At 42.2% G+C, this 19,154-nt stretch overlaps 1 protein-coding gene across 2 annotated transcripts in view; it reads right to left on the reverse strand.

Annotated features, from left to right (window-relative positions):
- Window positions 1-12,296, reverse strand: part of LOC126293404 (aminomethyltransferase, mitochondrial) — a 168,492-nt gene extending 156,196 nt beyond the window's left edge. The window contains exon 1 of one of the 2 annotated variants that reach the window (XM_049986617.1): window positions 12,126-12,296. The gene's annotated coding sequence lies outside the window, so the exon portion shown is untranslated. The remainder of the gene's footprint in view (window positions 1-12,125) is intronic. The other variant, XM_049986616.1, reaches the window with a different exon arrangement.
- Between the last annotated feature and the right edge of the window lie 6,858 nt (window positions 12,297-19,154).

Below are 19,154 nucleotides of genomic sequence, written 5' to 3' on the forward strand. Positions count from 1 at the left end.
AAATCCGTAGGACTGAACAGGTAGTTGGTATTGTGGAAAGGGGCCAAAAACGAGCGGCTCTCAGCTACACTCGAACACATATAACTTTACTTAGTTGCCCAAACATTACAGGGCAAATTTCCGAGCTTAACTATCGACTTAATATGTCACTCAATCTCATGGCTCTTTACTTTTGAAAACGGCTGAAGGCCCGTGATTCAAAACACAACTACAATAAATTTTTAAAAGGCAGAAACCACAAAGCTGTATCCAAAAATATTTTAATTGAGGCTGAAGGCCCAAACAATGCAAGACTTGACAAATACGGAACTTTCAATTTTAAAATGGTTGAAGGCACATTATTTAATACCCAACTAAAAGCACACAGTTTCAAACCATCGGCTATGCGCCATTAAAATACACAAACACCAATAAGAAAAAAGGAGTACAATCAGTGACGCTCAGAAGTTATTCGCTGGTCGGTCTGCACTTGAAATATTAACGTTCACTTATGGGAGACAGGTAGTCGGCCCAAATATACCTGATCCGCCGGCAACCCAACCGAGAGACAGTCAACGGACACACCGACAAGACGACTCGCTTTCCACCCGACCAGTACACAATGAACTCCAAAACCAAAATGTAAAAGACATAGCTGCCCACAACCAAGTATGCGTAATTTGTCAAAACCACACACACGTGTTGGACAGCTACAACACGGTGAGGAAAGGACACTGCCTGAATTTTTCGTCAGCGGCCAGGGCAGGTAACCGGAACGTTAACGGCAACAAGGCAGAAAATTCCGCTGGTGCACTGGGACTTCAAATAACCAAAATACAGCTAAACTCCTCCGGATGGTCGCCAAACTTCCGCCAACTCGAACACTCGCTGTTGCTCACGGGAATACCCCCAACAGCCAACCATGAAAACCAAAGGCACAATGGGAACAGACTGGCTTTGGTAATTAATTCACTACTCAACTTTGATGTCCTGAGTCGGTGAGCCACGAACCTCGTAGCAATCGCCGCACACCGGCTAACGGGAAACTATAAGCACCAGACCAAAGATAGTACAAGGTGCGGAGATTTCCTGGCTGATCCACACCAACCGAACGACTGCCGCACACTGGCTAGCCGAAAACTATAGCACCGGACCAAAGATAGTACAAGGTGCGAATGTCGATACACATCGATTCTCCCACATGTAGAAAGAGGAAGAACCACGGCATAACCGCAATAACCGCAGGAAACCAAACGCAGAGTATCAGTCAAGGTTTAAACGAACGCATACGTCGGGGCCAACATGGCTCATTACCTTACAGACAAGTAAACAAAAGTTACATCATAACCTCTTCGTGATCAGGTACGTCCTCCTTGTAAAGAATGTGGATCTACATGTAAATAAACAGCACAGTACGTTTAAACGTGTACGCTTGTTAGCTGGGAAACGGTAATGCAAGAGATACCGGTAGACAGGTTTACTTCCGTATCTCCTTCAGCTGGTTTCTCCGACTCCAGGTTGACTATCTCAAATTGTTCTGTGTATATGTTCTGTTACACTTTTGCCCGCTCTTACGGAAACACCGTGTACCCCAGAAGCCACCTTGTGGTGTGTGGTGGAGCATAGTTCTGCTATCACTGTCGTTTTCACCTTTCGTGTGTCATTCGAAAATGCTCAAATCGTTCAAATGGCTCTGAGCACAATGGGACTTAACAGCTGAGGTACCAGTCCCCTAGAAGTTAGAACTACTGTGGTGTGCGTACTGTAAGACCTTCGGTACACACACCATCAGATTATTTGACTTGTCGCTATAACGAAGTAGGCGAGTGTCGGCAATATGTCTCGTGGTCTTAGCGTGCCGTGTTTATCTTCTGCTGCTAGGTCAGACGATAGAAATGCCACATGCACGCTTAGAGTAGCAGATTGACGGTGACCAAGTTTAAAGAGAACTTGATTAATTTTCATACACATTTATTAAAATAATAACAATTATAAACCTTACTTAACTTGATTCTGGATGCTATTTATAATTGACAAATGGGAAAGTGTTGAAGAGACAGTTTGTTATTTGAAGAGTAAAGAATAAATCGATGATTCCATTCTCTTTGATCAGTTCGGCATACTGACAAATTTTGTTGAAGAAAGTCTTCACAAGTGGAATGATAAAAAAAAGCACCATTGGAATGTCATGAGAAGTCGGTGAGTTTCTTTTAAAAGCTGTGTCTGTCTTCAGCATTACTCTTGAGTTGGTAATAATTGCAAGGTATTTATTTGCAATCCCAGCCCATAATGCCAATGTGGAAAGTATATTTTCGTTCATGAATATCCAGTGGACTCAGGAAAGAAACAGAATGGAGGTGGACTCTCTTGAAGCAATCCTGCAGATCCTGTACAACTATAAAATTGATTGTGCCGAATTTTATCCCCGTGTCTCAAAGAACAAAGACTTGATCAAGAAGGCTGGAGGCAGTGAAAAATACCCTTTTCTCCAAGGACAGTCAATTCCATCTACGCCGGCCGCGGTGGTCTCGCGGTTCTAGGCGCGCAGTCCGGAACCGTGCGACTGCTACGGTCGCAGGTTCGAATCCTGCCGCGGGCATGGATGTGTGTGATGTCCTTAGGTTAGTTAGGTTTAAGTAGTTCTAAGTTCTAGGGGACTGATAACCACAGCAGTTGAGTCCCATAGTACTCAGAGCCATTTGAACCATTTGAATTCCATCTACAAGTGTTCAGTAATATTAAAGCTCATGTTAATATTAATTGATTAAAAGTTGAATGGCTGTAAAATTTTGTAAAATCGTAATACATTTCTTTATTACCGTATACGATTATTAAATGTCATTAATTATACAGATAATCTATATTATATCAATCTTTTGTATCCTCTAATTAGTTATAATAATCGGGTTAACAAAATGTATCAACAAAACATTAATATTTAAAATTAACGAACCTGGGTACTTGTGGAATGAGGTGAATGTGTCCCGGTTTTCGCCGAAAGTAATTTGGTCACCCTAGTTTAGCCCCGCCAGTCCTGCACAGAGGCAGCTTTTGCAGCACTGTTGCAGGTACAGGTGACTTGCAGCCTCAACGCTGCGGCAGAGACGCAGTGGCGTAACACACGCGTGCTTGTGCAAGAAAACAAGTCGAATGCCGAGCGGGCCCGGGCAGAGCATGCGCAGAACAAACCAAGGTCAGCCGGTTCTCGATGGTGCTACATTACGTGTGGGAGCGGGTCTGGTCAACAGCTTCGTTACGTGACGTGTGTTTACCAACACGGTGCTCTGCGCCAAGAGCAGCTGTCGCAGGAAGATGCGGTAGTACCCTCCACATTTTTACACCACGCCCTCCCACCTAAAACTTCTTCACGGTGTGTGGCTGAGGGTGCTTTCTACACACCAGTCACCTTCCTCCCCCCCCCCCCTTTTCGTATTCCAGTCGTGAATGCTTTGCATAAAGAACGTCACAATGAAAGCCTCTTGCCTTCGTGGTGTTCCCGCGAGATACTAGATGTGGTGGTCATAACATGTCACACTCTTAGAGAAACTCAGGTTTTATGCAATTGAAGGCTAAAAATTCAGCTGGTTTGAATCATACTTAACGAACAGAAATTCAAAAAGTAGTGCTGAATAACACAAATAATTTTGGGAGGGTGGTGAATTCTAATGAATGGGAAGTCCCACAGGGTTCAATTTTGGGTCCTCTGCTATTCCTTATTCATGATAATGACCTCTGACTTAACGTCCAGCAAGCAGAACCATTTCTTTTTCCAGATGACACGAATGTTATAATAAATCCATCTCTAGAAAAAGCAGCTGAAGATATTGTTAAGGATGTCTTTCAAAGAATTATTAAGAAAATGGCCTCTCCCTTCATTCTGAAAAAAACTCACTATATCCAGTTCTGTACACCGAATAGAGTCACACCGGCAATTGATGTAGCATTTGAACAGCGCTCCGTTAACAGGGTAGATTCCTCCAAATTTTTGGGTGTTGACATTGATGTCGACTTGAACTGGAAGAAGCATATTACAGAGATTCTCAAACAATTAAGTTCAGCTTCTTTCGCTCTTCGTAAAGTCGCTAGTCTTGGTAATAAACAGATCAGCCTCCTAACGTACTTTGAATATTTCCACTCATTAATGTCTTATGGAATAGTTGTTTTGGGTAACTCACTACTTAGACATAAAGTATTGATTGCATTAAAGAGTCGGCCGATGTGGCCGAGCGGTTCTAGGAGCTTCAGTCTGGAACCGCGCGACCGCTACGGTCCTACCTCGGACGTGGATGTGTGTGATGTCATTAGGTTAGTTAGGTTTAAGTAGTTCTAAGTTCTAGGGGACTGACGACCTCAGAAGTTAAGTCCCATATTGCTCAGAGCCATTTGAACCATTTTGCATAAAAGAGAACAGGGGGAATAATCAGTGGTGTTCACCAAAGGACGTCATGTAGGCACCTATTCAAGGAGTTGGGGATTGTAACTGCACCATCAGAGTACATATATTCGCTAATGAGATTCGTTATAAATAAGCCATCTCAATACGCGAAGAACAGTGATGTTCATATGTACAACGCCAGAGGGAAAAAAACGACCTTTCCTATCAGTTATTGAAGCCGTCAGTTGCTCAAAAAGGGGGTACATAATTCAGCAACAAAAAACTTCGATCATTTGCCCAACAACATAAAGTGTCTGGCAGTTGGCAGATCAAATTTTAAATGTGGCTTAAATTCAGTTCTCTTGGACAACTCTTTTCTATTGCATGCCGGCCGGTGTGGCCGAGCGGTTCTAGGTGCTTCAGTTTGGAACCGCGCGACCGCTACGGTCGCAGGTTCGAATCTTGCCTCGGGCATGGATGTGTGTGATGCCCCTAGGTTAGTTAGGTTTAAGTAGTTCTAGGGGGCTGATAGATGTTAAGTCCCATATTGCTCAGAGCCATTTTTCTATTGCATGGTCGAGTTTCTGTTTCAGAACTGGTAAAAAAAATATGCCTTTAAATATAGTTTCAAGTGTAGAACTAAAAATTTCAGTAATATTAATACTAGCGCTATTCATGCATGTGTATATATATTTTATAATCTGACTTTTTCCACATCATATCGATAAAATAATCGTGAAAATGATCAACGGAACATGACATAACTAAACTAAACTAAACTAATGGTTCTGATCCTGTCACAGAGTAAGTACGCATGCGCCATAGACGAATGACCAGTAGCTGTGACACGCAAAGGCTACTTAATAGAATGCGGCCTCTCCGTTGCCTGTAGATAATACGTGCGGTCATGGCCTTCATTTCTGTACGAGCTGTTCCTCCGGAAAAATGATAAGCGTAATACCAGAGCAGTGAATTGTCGTGAAGTTTCACATGAAACTGCTACTCAATCCCGTTGTTGTTGTGATCTTCAGTCCAGAGACTGATTGATGCAATTCTCCATGCTATTCTATCCTGTGCAAGGTTCATCTCCGAGTAACTACTACAATCTTCATCCTTCTGAATTTGCTTACTGAACTTATCTCTTGGTCTCCCTCTACTACTTTTACCCTCCGTGCATCTCTGCACTACTCAATTCGTGAACCCATGCTGCCTCAAAACGCGTCCTACCAACCGATCCCTTATTTTAGTCAGGTTGTGCGCCACAAATTCCTCTTCTCTTCAATTCTGTTCAGTACATCCTCATTAGTTCAAACGGGTCTGAGCTCTATGGGACTTAACATCGGAGGTCATCACTCCCATAGAACTACTTAGACCTAACTAGCCTAACGACATCACACAAACATCCATGCCCGAGGTGGGATTCGAACCTGCGACCGTAACAGTCGCGCGGTTCCGGACCGAAGCGCCTAGAACCGCTCGTCCACCGCGGCCGGCATCCTCATTAGTCACCTGGTCTACCTATCTAATCTTCAGCAATCTTCTGTAGCAACAAATTCTTCTGATGTCAACAGATTTCCCTTCTTCAGCAACGCTTCCCTTGCCATTGCCAGTCTACATTTCATATCCTCTCTACTTCGACCATCATCAGTTATTTTGCTCCCCAGATAGCAAAACTCATCTACTACATTAAGTGTCTCATTTCCTAACTTAATTCCCTCAGCATCACCTCATACAATTCGACTATATTCCGCTATCCTCGTTTTGCTTTTGTTGATGTTCATCTCATATCCTCCTTTCAAGACACTGTCCATTCCGTTCAATTGCTCTTCCAAGTCCCCTGCTATCTCTAATAGAATTACAATGTCATCGGCAAACCTCCACCATGGATTTTAGTGATTGGCGACTCCATGGAGTGTTCTGTGCACCACGACCAAATAGTGGATAGAATTGGAGGGAGAATCAGCATTGGCCGTATTTTTGTTTTATTATCCGCAAAATCGATTTTCGGTCACTTAGTGAGCGCCAGCCGCTGTGGCCGTGCGGTTCTAAGCGCTTCAGTTTGGAACCGCGTGACCGCTACGGTCGCAGGTTCGAATCCTGCCTCGGGCATGGATGTCCTTAGGTTAGTTAGGTTTAAGTAGTTCTAAGTTCTAGTGGACTGATGACCACAGATGTTAAGCCCCATAGTGCTCACAGCCATCTGAACTATCCTCAGTGCTGTAATATACAATTAAAATTGGTAGCCACTTGTATCAACAAGCTTAGAGAGATCACATAAACTGAGTTAACGGGGAAAGATCAGTTTGGATTCCATAGAAAAATACGAGAACGCGAAGCAATACTGACCCTCCGACTTCACAAAGAAGATAGCTTAAAGAAAGGGAACACTACTTTTTATAGTATTTTTAACTTAGACAAAGCCGTGGGCAATGTTGAGTGGAATACTCTATTTCAAATTATAAATGTGGCAGGGGTGAAATACAGGGAGCGAAGGGCTATTTAAAATTTCTACAAAAACTCGATGGCAGTTATAAGAGTCGACGGGCATGAAAGGTTCAAAAATGGCTCTGAGCACTATGGGACTTAACATCTGTGGTCATCAGTACCCTAGAATTAGACCTACTTAAACCTAAGGATATCAGACACATCCATGCCCGAGGCAGGATTCGAAACTGCGACCGTAGTGGTCGCGCGGTTCCGGACTGAAGCGCCTAGAACCGCTCGGCCACCCCGGCCGGCCGGGCATGAAAGGGAAGCGGTGGTTGAGAAAGGGATGAGACAGGGTTGTAGCCTATCCCCGATGTTATTCAGTCTGTATGTTGAGCAAGCTGTAAAGGAAAAAAAAATTGGAGCAGGAATTTAGGTCCAGGGAGAAGAAATAAAAACTTTGAGGTTTGTCGATGACATCGTAATTCTGTCAGAGATACGATAAGACATAGAAGAGCAGTTGAACGGAATGGACAGAGTCTTGGAAGGAGTGTATAAGATGAACATCAACAAAAGCAAAACGAGGATAATGGCATTTAGTCGAATTAAGTCAGTTGATGCTGAGGAAATTAGATTAGTAGTAAATGAATTTTGCTATTTGAGGAGCAAAACAACTACTGATTGCCGAAGTAGAGAGGATATAAAATGTGGACCGGCTATGGCAAGGAAAGTGTTTCTGAAGAAGAGAAATTTGTTAACATCCAATATAGACTTAAGTGTCAGGAGGTGTTTTCTAAAAGTATTTGTGTGGCGTGTAGCCATGTAAGGAAGTGCGACATGGACTATAAATAGTTTAGACAAGAAGGGAATAGAAGCTTTCGAAATGTGGTGCTACAGAAGAATGCTGAAGATTCGGCAGATAGCGTAAATCAGGAGGTACTGTATGGAATTGGGAAGGAAAGAAATTTGTGGCACAATCTGACTAGAAGAAGGGATCAGTTGGTAGGACACATTCTGAAACATCGAGGAATCAACAATTTAGTACTGGAGGGAAGCGTGGAGGGTAAAAATCGTAGAGGGTGAGCAAGAGATGAATACAGTAAGGAGATTCAGAAGGATGTAGGTTGCAGTGGTTATTCCGAGGTGAAGAGGTTCGAACAGGGTACAGTAGAAAGGAGAGCTGCATCAAACCAGTTTTCAGATTGAAGACCATAGCGACAACCACCCACAAATTTCGTAGGGTTTTTTCGAAATGTAGTAATGCTGCAATAACGATATTATATAAATGATGCTAACCGATTGCACACTATATCTCCGTACACGATATGTCATTGGAAACGTTGCCGGCATCGTGAATACTAATTCAAATTGAATGGTTTCTTTTATTTACTATTACTATCTTTCCAAAACTTGTTAGGCAAACACGGAAAAATGGAAAAGTTTCAGAATAACAAGATTGAACAGATTGTACTTGATTATTCCGAAACTAAAACGTTATTAACGCTGTTTGGAGATTAATGGATGTCGACAGTGATCAGAGTATCTGGATAAAGACGATAGTTTGGACTAAACAGACCAACGACTTCGGGGTGATTAGGACCGAGTTAGTACCTCCATCGCACAAGCATAGGAAAGTGATAGCATTCCAGCATTATCTTAGTTCAGACCCTTCAGATGTCAGATAAGCGAGAGACAAAAGCGCAGTCCTCCCTCGTACATCAGTAAGGGAAGTGAAATCCACGCGACTCAGAGATCAAGTCGGCCTGAATTCTTTGCTACAGTTTCCGTCTAGATCGCAATTGCAACCACATATATGTTTCCCGAAATCAGCACAGCCTCTCTTAGATACAGTAAATAAAATGAAGTACCATTCTCGACTTCGGATGAGCGTCGTCCAGACATCCAAATACAGTTTTCTTCTTTTTAGAGATTTCTGTGAAGAAAAAGTGGTCAATGGCGCTATATTGCCTTAATAGATGCTACGGACACTTCCTCTTACATCAACATAAGCGAAGGGGGAGGGTATTCGTTGCATGTGTTAAGGTTTCTTCCCCTCCCTTCCACTTATGAAGAGTTAGAAGCTCAGCCCGTGTGTCAGCATTTACAGTGAGTCTGATAAGTTTTTGTGATACCTGCATATTTTTTCGAAGTAAGTCTTTTCAAAACTACAGGCATTGTAATAAACGCAGGTAGGAATCGATTAAAAGAAATAATTACTAACCAGGGTGTTAGACAAAGGGGTGGGCTATCACCTAACATTTCTAATATTTACACTGACTTCGTTCTTCACAAATGGGAATGTAACGGATACAAAGAAATTAAGACAACGAATGCGAAATTCCTGTATGTACTTCTGTTTGCAGATGATATTGTTTTTATTCTAAAGAATGAAGATGACATCCAAACATAAGTATACCAAATGAACGAAATATGCAAGAAATACTTCAGAATTTCCAGCGCTAAGAATAAAAATAATGACATTCCGGGAAAAATATCCAATCAAAAATTATTTTCGATAACTGTGTTTCTGAGCAACTCCCCAAATACTATTAAGTTTCCATTTTGTCTCTTAACGATGAAAGTGAAATACACTAATTCCAAACTGTCTGTGACACCATTAGCAGAACATTGGGCTATAAAGTACAAAAAAGCCATATAAAGTGACAGCGGTTCCTGCTTTACCCTATGGAAGCGAAAGCAGGGTTAGGAAAAAAATAAAAAATAAAACTGGCCACTTGTCGGTACAAAGTTAGTTATGTGCACAGAAATTCATACACTCCGAGAACTGAGAATTTTTGCCTGGCTTCGACACTAATACTGCCATCGTACCGGTCACTGCGAGAATGCCTTAGTTTCAGGTTTCAAGTCTGATAACAAATGAGAAAATAAATATTTTCCCGTGTGATATCCTTAGAAATTAACCATTCCGGGTTTTTCTATTTACTTGGACTGTGAAACCTCATGTCTTGCCAAAATTCATGACTAAAGGTCAACGGGAATTACCCTATGGCTTTTGATAGCGAGTTTTCGAGTATCAAAATGTGTAACGCAAAAGGTCGTATCTTTTGAATGCACTGACATAGAAGATCAAAATTTGTACACCCATGATGGACCCTCGACCAAAGTATGCGACATACACTTGAACTGGATATGCGAAAATGTTCCGCACAAAAAGGTTCTTAGCAGAAGGAAAAACAGAGAGACAGACGGATAAATGATAACAAAAAATATTTTTCGTGTTATATTACTACAATTTGAGAATTTTAGGTTTTCTTTTCCTTTACCTGTAGTGTGAAAGCTTGCTTCTTGCAAAATTATATGATTCTAGCCCCACTACGCAATAGCTACGTGGTGAGCGAGTTTCCGAGTTTCAGAATGCGTGAAATAAATGACCGCATCTTTTGATTCATTGACTTGGAGGCTTTAAAGCTTTTCACCACCATGGGACCGTAAGCCTCAATACGCGACATAAATTTGAGCTTTATACTTCGTCACACGTTTCTAAGAAAAATGGTTCTTATCAGTCAGACAAACATACAACAAAGCGATTCTGTACGGTGATTCACGAAGATACGCAAATATTTTAATACGTTATTCTACAAGCAAAACTGAACAAAAAAAGTTAATATGAACATAGGTCCGCAAATGTTTAGTTACGGAGTTATGGGTAACAAAAGTTTTTTTCCTGAAACTTATGGAACTTCGCTAATACGAAGGCATCGCAAAACTGTATGAGGTGACAATACAGCACGATTTCCATTTATTTTCTCGTTATTGATCTGGTGAATCTAATAAAACATGTCCCAGGCATCTGCAGTAGTTTTCCAGAACATCCAGAGACGCAAACATTATTATACAAGTAAATTTGTTTACTTTCCATTAACAATGTACAAACGTTTATGTCATTGTTGTTAACCGTTAGTGAGCTGTTTCAGTCGTTTCCAAGCCTCGAAACGAGTTAGTTTTGTGCATTGTTCAGTGAAAGAACTTTATAACAACAGTGTAATTTAGTGAAACCACATACTAACTATCGTAGTTTGTAGATTATTTAGGAAATAGGGATGCCTTTCAAATTTACGACAGAGGAATACGCAGATATGGTGTTTATTATATCATTTCTCCAAAAGTAAATGATCTACAACTTCTGTTGAAAACTTTGTGCAGATGCCTGGAACTTTAAAAAAAAAAAAATACCAGACGCACACACACAAATTGGGCCAAGGAGTTAGTAAATGAAAAAATTTACGGAATTACTTCGTTCCTTCTCAGGATGTTCTGGAAAACTACTGCAGATACAGGTCTCGAACATGTTTTATTAGTTTCACCAGATCAATAACAACAAAATAAATGGAAATCATGCTTCATTTTCACCTCTTACAGTTTTGCGATGGCTTCATATCAGCGAAGTTGCTAAAATTCCAGGCAAAATCTTTTACTAGCCGCAACTAAAGATTTGTGGACCTATGTTTATACGAACTTATTTCTTTAGTTTTACTTGTAGAATAACAAATTTTGTTCAAATGGCTCTGAGCACTATGGGACTTAACTTCTCCGGTCATCAGTCCCCTACAACTTAGAACTACTTAAACCTAACTAACCCAAGGACGTCACACACATCCATGCCCGAGACAGGATTCGAACCTGCGATCGTTGTGGTCGCACGGTTCCAGACTGTAGCGCCTAGAACCGCTCGGCCACTCTGGCCGGCGTTGAATAACATACTAAAATATTTGCGTATCTTAGTGAATGACCTGTATAGGGGTTCCTTTTCTCGACGTGAGGCATGGAATCGAAAAATAAGAAATGACAAAATTCAAGGGGGAGAGATGTGATTTCTAAGGTAGACGAAATGAAGCACAGGAAGAGATGTGATTAGAAATGGAGGTATTATAACAGTGTTAAATGTTTTCAATATGAATGAAAAAATTCGAGAATGTTGTGAAGACTGAAAACGCCTCGTGGCAGGTCAGCCGGCCGGATTGGCCGAATGGTTCTAGGCGCTTAAGTGTGGAACCGCGCGACCGCTACGGTCGCACGCTCGAATCCTGCCTCGGGCATGGGTGTGTGTGATGTCCTTATGTTAGTTAGTTTTGAATGCGAGGTCACATAATTCCGCAGAAAATCCTGAAATAGAAACCGAATGGGAAAAGAGATAGGGGAAGATCTCGAGAAAGATGGGAGTGATTTTGTGAGTTCAGAACAGGGAGCAGTCTCATCCGTGAAAAGATGTTATAGTTCCCCCTGCCTCGCACTTCGCAGCGATTGCCGAGTACACGGATGGATACTCTGTTGCTGAGTAGGGAGCTTAAGTCGTGTAGGTATAGCCGGTGCTTAGCTTGCTTACCTTTGGTGGCCTGGTCTTCACAAGACGAGCAGCAGGTGTTCCAGTGGATTCCTAGATGGCGCGGATCGCTGGTCTGTAGCGAGGGCCCTGCGCTACTGTGTGTGCATACGAGACTCGCTCTTCCCAGACTGGTCCGCCCAGCTATCAGCTGAGGAGCAGCGATGCAAGGCACTGATTGGACGGCGAGGTCAGGCGCCGATGCTTCCTTCTCGGGCCACCAGAAGTCGCCAGCGAGCTAACCGGTCTCCGTGTATAGGAGCGGCAACCATATGGCAACGGCGCGCGCTGCCCTAGGCTAGCCGCGGTTACGTACAGTAGTACACACTCTGGCACTGCTGCCGGTAGTAGCTGCCTATCACCGTGAGTCATCTCATTCGCTTGGCGGACGCTCTTCCGACATCCGCACAGAGATGTTGGTCCTGAACTACACTGGAGCGCCAAAGGAACTGGTACAGTTGTTGTAGTCTTCAGTCCTGAGACTGGTTTGATGCAGCTCTCCATGCTACCCTATCCTGTGCAAGCTGCTTCATCTCCCAGTACCTACTGCAACCTACATCCTTCTGAGTCTGCTTGGTGTATTCATCTCTTGGTGTCCCTCAACGATTTTTACCCTCCACGCTGCCCTCCAATACTAAATTGGTGATCTCTTCATGCCTCACAACATGTCCTATCAACCAATTCCTTCATCTAGTCAAGTTGTGCCACAAACGTCTCTTCTCCCCAACCCTATTCAATACTTCCTCAACAATACCTTCCTTCAATTGGGCCAACTGGTGGTGAATCGAGGAAGTACAGTACATACTGAAGAAACTAAAATGAGCTCCAACATGGAAATTAAGCGTTTCCGGACACAAGTCCACATAACATATTTTCTTTATTTGTGTGTGAGGATTTCAAATGGTTCAAATGGCTCTGAGCACTATGGGACTCAACTGCTGTGGTCATCAGTCCCCTAGAACTTAGAACTACTGAAACCTAACTAACCTAAGGACATCATACACATCCATGCCCGAGGCAGGATTCGAACCTGCGACCGTAGCAGTCGCACGGTTCCGGACTGCGCGCCTAGAACCGCGAGACCACCGCAGCCGGCTGTGTGTGAGGAATGTTTCCTGAAAGTTTGGCCGTTCCTGTTGGTAACACCCTGTAGAACGGCTCGCATGAAAAGGAAAGTTGCCACAACTGAAACCAACAAAAGCGCGACAGGCTGGAATTGTACTTCTCTGTCCGGACACGATCGTAAAAATCTGAACATGTCCGGCTAAAGTCTAATACTTGGATACCCCATCTATATTTAGCGTGAGGTGGGTCCAGACGCTCACTTTTTACTGCCGAATAATATTGTCTCAGTATATTACGCGGAAGGGGAAGGCCAAGGACGGCACAGTATTACTGCACAATATTTGTGACCGGGACGCGTCAGTAGGAGTAGGTAGGCGCTTGACGGTGCAGAACTCGTATGTAACACGACTGAGTAGCTTGTCTTGCAGAACACGAGCAGAACTTATGCAGAACAGACGAAGTAAGTGGAAAGTTTCCAGTAAACATCTCACAAGGGGAGGCCGCCATTTGTGAAATTCAGATTCGACTCATACTGCGCATAATAAAAGCTCATGGCCAGAGGTGTAATGTGACAAAGCACCAAGATGCACTTCTCGGCCGTTGTCGAGAAAATCGACAGTTAAAAGAAACCCTTTCGGTGAAATACTCTCTACTAACAATAGCATTCTGAAGCGTAGTGGCGCAGCGGTAAGGGCTCGGGTTCGTAATCCGAAAGTCGCCCGATCGAATCTCGCGCCATGCAACTTTTTTTTATTATTTGTTTTTTTTTGTAATACAAGTGTATAAACACACACACACACACACACACACACATATATATATATAGAGCGAGGTGGCGCAGTGGCTAGCACACTGGACTCGCATTCGGGAGGACGACGGTTCAATCCCGTCTCCGGCCATCGTGATTTAGGTTTACCGTGATTTCCCTACATCGCTTCAGGCAAATGCCGGGATGGTTCCTTTGAAAGGGCACTGCCGATTTCCTTCACCATCCTTCCCTCACCCGAGCTTGCGCTCCGTCTCTAATGACCTCGTTGTCTACGGGACGTTAAACACAAATCTCCTCCTCCACATATATATATATATATATATATATATATATATATATATATATATATATATATATATAAAAAATTCCCGGCAATCAGTTGCAACAATTATGCATATAATAAGTTGTTGAAAGTCGTTTGTCGTGGAAAAATAAAACTTGAAATAAAACACAATATCACAAATAATATTGAAGTGGATACAATTTATTGATAAGTTCGGTATACACTCGCACATAATTAACAATTAGTGACCAGAAGTAGCTGGAGTATGGCTCGAACCAGAGTGATAGTTATCATAGAAACATGGAAAGCAGAAAACAGCACGACATCGAGCACATCTGATAAACGATGCGTTTTTACTAGAACAATTGTCTTTTAAATTATCTGTTGGGAAACACACCTGATTGACATTCTGAAAAATTGTTCTATCGTTCGTCAGGTTTGATGCATACCACGCGTATCGTATATATATACAGGGTGTTTCAAAAATGACCAGTATATTTGAAACGGCAATAAAAACTAAACGAGCAGCGATAGGAATACACCGTCTGTTGCAATATGCTTGGGACAACAGTATATTTTCAGGCGGACAAACTTTCGAAATTACAGTAGTTACAACTTTCAACAACAGATGGCGCTGCAAGTGATGTGAAAGATATAGAAGACAACGCAGTCTGTGGGTGCGCCATTCTGTACGTCGTCTTTCTGCTGTAAGCGTGTGCTGTTCACAACGTGCAAGTGTGCTGTGGACAACATGGTTTATTCCTTAGAACAGAGGATTTTCCTGGTGTTGGAATTCCACCGCCTAGAACACAGAGTTGTTGCAACAAGACGAAGTTTTCAACGGAGGTTTAATGTAACCAAAGAACCGAAAAGCGATACAATAAAGGATCTGTTTGAAAAATTTCAACGGACTGGGAACGTGACGGATGAACGTGCTGGAAAGGTAGGGCGACCGCGTACGGCAATCACAGAGGGCAACGTGCAGCTAGTGCAGCAGGTGATCCAACAGCGGCCTCCGGTTTCCGTTCGCCGTGTTGCAGCTGCGGTCCAAATGACGCCAACGTCCACGTATCGTCTCATGCGCCAGAGTTTGTGTACACCTCTATCCATACAAAATTCAAACGCGGCGACCCCTCAGCGCCGCTACCATTGCTGCACGAGAGACATTCGCTAACGATATAGGATTGATGAAGGCGATATGCATGTGGGCAGCATTTGGTTTACTGACGAAGCTTATTTTTACCTGGACGGCTTCGTCAATAAACAGAACTGGCGCATAATGGGGAACTGAAAAGCCCCATGTTGCAGTCCCATCGTCCCTGCATCCTCAAAAAGTACTGGTCTGGGCCGCCATTTCTTACAAAGGAATCATTGGCCCATTTTTCAGATCCGAAACGATTACTGCATCACGCTATCTGGACATTCTTCGTGAATTTGTGGCGGTACAAACTGCCTTAGACGACACTGCGAACACCTCGTGGTTTATGCAAGATGGTGCCCGGCCACATCGCACGGCCGACTTCTTTAATTTCCTGAATGAATATTTCGATGATCGTGTGATTGCTTTGGGCTATCCGAAACATACAGGAGGCGGCGTGGATTGGCCTCCCTATTCGCCAGACATGAACCCCTGTGACTTCTTTCTGTGGGGACAATTGAAAGACCAGGTGTACCGCCAGAATCCAGAAACAATTGAACAGCTGAAGCAGTACATCTCATCTGCATGTGAAGCCATTCCGCCAGACACGTTGTCAAAGGTTTCGGGTAATTTCATTCAGAGACTACGCCATATTATTGCTACGCATGGTGGATATGTGGAAAATATCGTACTATAGAGTTTCCCAGACCGCAGCGCCATCTGTTGTTTACAATTGTAACTACTGTAATTTCGAAAGTTTGTCTGCCTGAAAATGTACTGTTGTCCCAAGCATATTGCAACAAACGGTGTATTTCTATCGCTGCTCGTTTAGTTTGTATTGTCGTTTCAAATATAGTGGTCATTTTTGAAACACCCTGTATATATGTATACTTGAAATAAATCCAATCCATCGTCCACCACCAATTGTCATCTCCGATTTTTGCCGATATGATACGATACGCGTGGTATGCGTCAAACCTGACGAACGACAGAACAATTTTTCAGAATGTGAGTCAGGTATATATATTTGAATCACAAAAAAAAAAACAAATAATAGAAAAAAAGAGTTTCATGGCGCGAGATTCGAACGGGCGACCTTCGGATTACGAACTCTAGCGCTTACCGCTGCGCCACGACGCTGTAGTAAATCCTTCAACGTAGAGAGTATTTCACCGCAACGCTTTCTTTTAACTGTCGATTTTATCGACAACGTCTGAGAAGTGCATCTTGGTGCTTTGCCACATTACACCTCTGGCCATGAGCTTATGTTATGCACAGTATGAATCGAATCTGAATTTCAGAATTGGCGGCCTCCCCTTGTCAGTGGATAAGCGGCTCATTCATTATAGCATAGATTCGTCGACCACAGCTACTAGTTACAAATCGAACAAAGGAACACTATAATTCGTAGAGTACACGTGCTGCTTTCCATGTATTTCTCTACTGTAAACAGCCGTCGCAAAAGAAATAAAACAGTGATTTGCTGATTACTGATTGAAAGCTTTCGCGATCTTATGTGACTGGTGACACAACTGCTGAAATAAAGAAAAACGATTCAGGAATTACTGCAACCGATGGCCGTTTCTTCTTCAGTTTTTATTTATTCATGACCGGTTTCGAATCGCCTGGCGATTCATCACCTGATGATATAATTTAGTTTGGAGTATTGTGGGGTTCGTGCATCTGTGATAAATACAGAGACGAAAAAGTGAGCTCTGGATGTGGGAAGAATACTAAGACTTAACGTTAATTTGATGGTATTACTCACTGTTTTTATTCTTGTTGCAAGCACTGCTCTGGAAGAAGTAATGTATGCTTCCCAGAAACGTTTAATATCAAGTGAAACCGGTGCTTTTCTACCGATGGCGACTCCCACATACTTTACTAAATATAAACAAACCAAAGAGTGTGGCTGTTGTTGTCTCCAAAGAGTTTTGTGGAGGCAGAGATTTTCTTTGCTCATTTTTCATTTGGTGTGGCATTCGTAATAAAATACATACTTATTACATTACTTTCTTTATAAAAATTAGTTTTGTGTATTTACATTGCACACACACACACAATCTCTCTCTCTCTCTCTCTCTCTCTCTCTCTCTCTCTCTCTCTCTCTCTCTCCTTCCCCCTCCTCCCCTTCTCCATCCCTCCCTCCCTTCCCCCTCCTATCCATCCACCCACCTCCCCCCTTTCCCCCTCCATGCCCATATGTATAATATCACCTTTTTTAAGCAGTGAGAAACATGCCAAACATAACTTCACTACCAGAAATATTGCCTTAAACACTTTGTTGTAGATTTTGTAAACAGCATAGAAATTTGCAAAGTAAAAACATAATACTGTAACCAAACAGGGCCAACAATGATCGACAGAACACTTTACATTAATCCTAGGCTAATTTACATGCTAGCAAGCTCTTCTTGCCTCAATTTAAGTAGCCACATTAACCGAATAGCTTTGCAAGGCTTCCGCTGACCACTCATTATCACAGTGAGAACTCGACTATGGCAGTCGCCACTAAGGAACCAAGCGCTTTGAGCACCAAGTCCACGTTTTCCTGTCCCGCCAGACAACTTCCTTAGCGGCGGGGCTGTAGTACAGGTTTTACTGATAGCTTCCCTACTTATGGATCAGTAAAATATACAGAGTTTTTTTTACAAATTATTACTTTCACAGAGTACTACGTATGAAACCAGAGGTACAGGTCCAAAATAATGTCTTAAAACGCCAAAATAAATGACATAGTTATTACATATTTACACAACAAAAGTAGTTGTGTACATAGATACACAAGCGTATGTAACATCCACGAGATAAATTTTAGCTACAGTGCGACGAGAGGAAATTATGCCTCTACCAGTTATAAACATTATCTATCCGACATATGGAAAAACAGTGAAATAAAACAAAACGATGATAAATATTAAATATTTATATAATTTTTATGATGTAATTGGAGATAGCGATGTGTATCATACAAAGACAATGATAATTGTAAATTCCTTTGTTTTTACCTTTTTTTGGTTGGCTTTTGTAGGTTGCGGACGCAAGATGCATATCAAACTGAGGTCTGCTAAGAAATTGTAGCCGCGCGGGATTAGCCGAGCGGTCTCAGGTGTTGCAGTCATGCACTGTGCGGCTGGTCCCGGCGGAGGTTCGAGTCCTACCTCGGGCATGGGTGTGTGTGTGTGTTTGTCCTTAAGATAATTTAGGTTAAGTAGTATGTAAGCTTAGGGACTGATGGATGACCTTAGCAGTTAAATCCCATAAGATTTCACACACATTTCATCATTTTTTTGAAGAAATTGTAATTATTTGTTAATTATTACTTGAGAATAGAATTCATTATTATTATAAATATGAGTGAATAATTATTTCTAATTTTAGTTCCTCTCCCAATAAGCATTATGTGTGTTAATTAATTCTTTCCGCTGCAAGGAGCACAGCCATTGATGATAGTGATTTGTATCGCATTTTTGTCTGTGTTTCATATGAATGTATGAAAGGTTTGCTTGATGAGAATTAGTCTAAATAGTGCACAATATAAATGCAAAAATCAGTCGGCATTAATTCAAATACTTACCCTGTTAAAAGGAAATTTGCTCTAACAATAGAAAGTCTCTGTCAATTGTCTGCCGCCATCTTAACAATTAAATGTCTCAGAGGGAAATTCAAATTAGGCAACTCTGCAGACATAAACGCCGAAGGTAATAAAAATGTGCAAAAATAAATGTTCACCCGTGTTTCCGAACTCATTTTAATGAAATAATTCGAATCAGATTG

The sequence above is a fragment of the Schistocerca gregaria genome, chromosome 10 (assembly GCF_023897955.1).
Source record: "Schistocerca gregaria isolate iqSchGreg1 chromosome 10, iqSchGreg1.2, whole genome shotgun sequence".
Taxonomy (NCBI): Eukaryota; Metazoa; Arthropoda; class Insecta; order Orthoptera; family Acrididae; genus Schistocerca; species Schistocerca gregaria.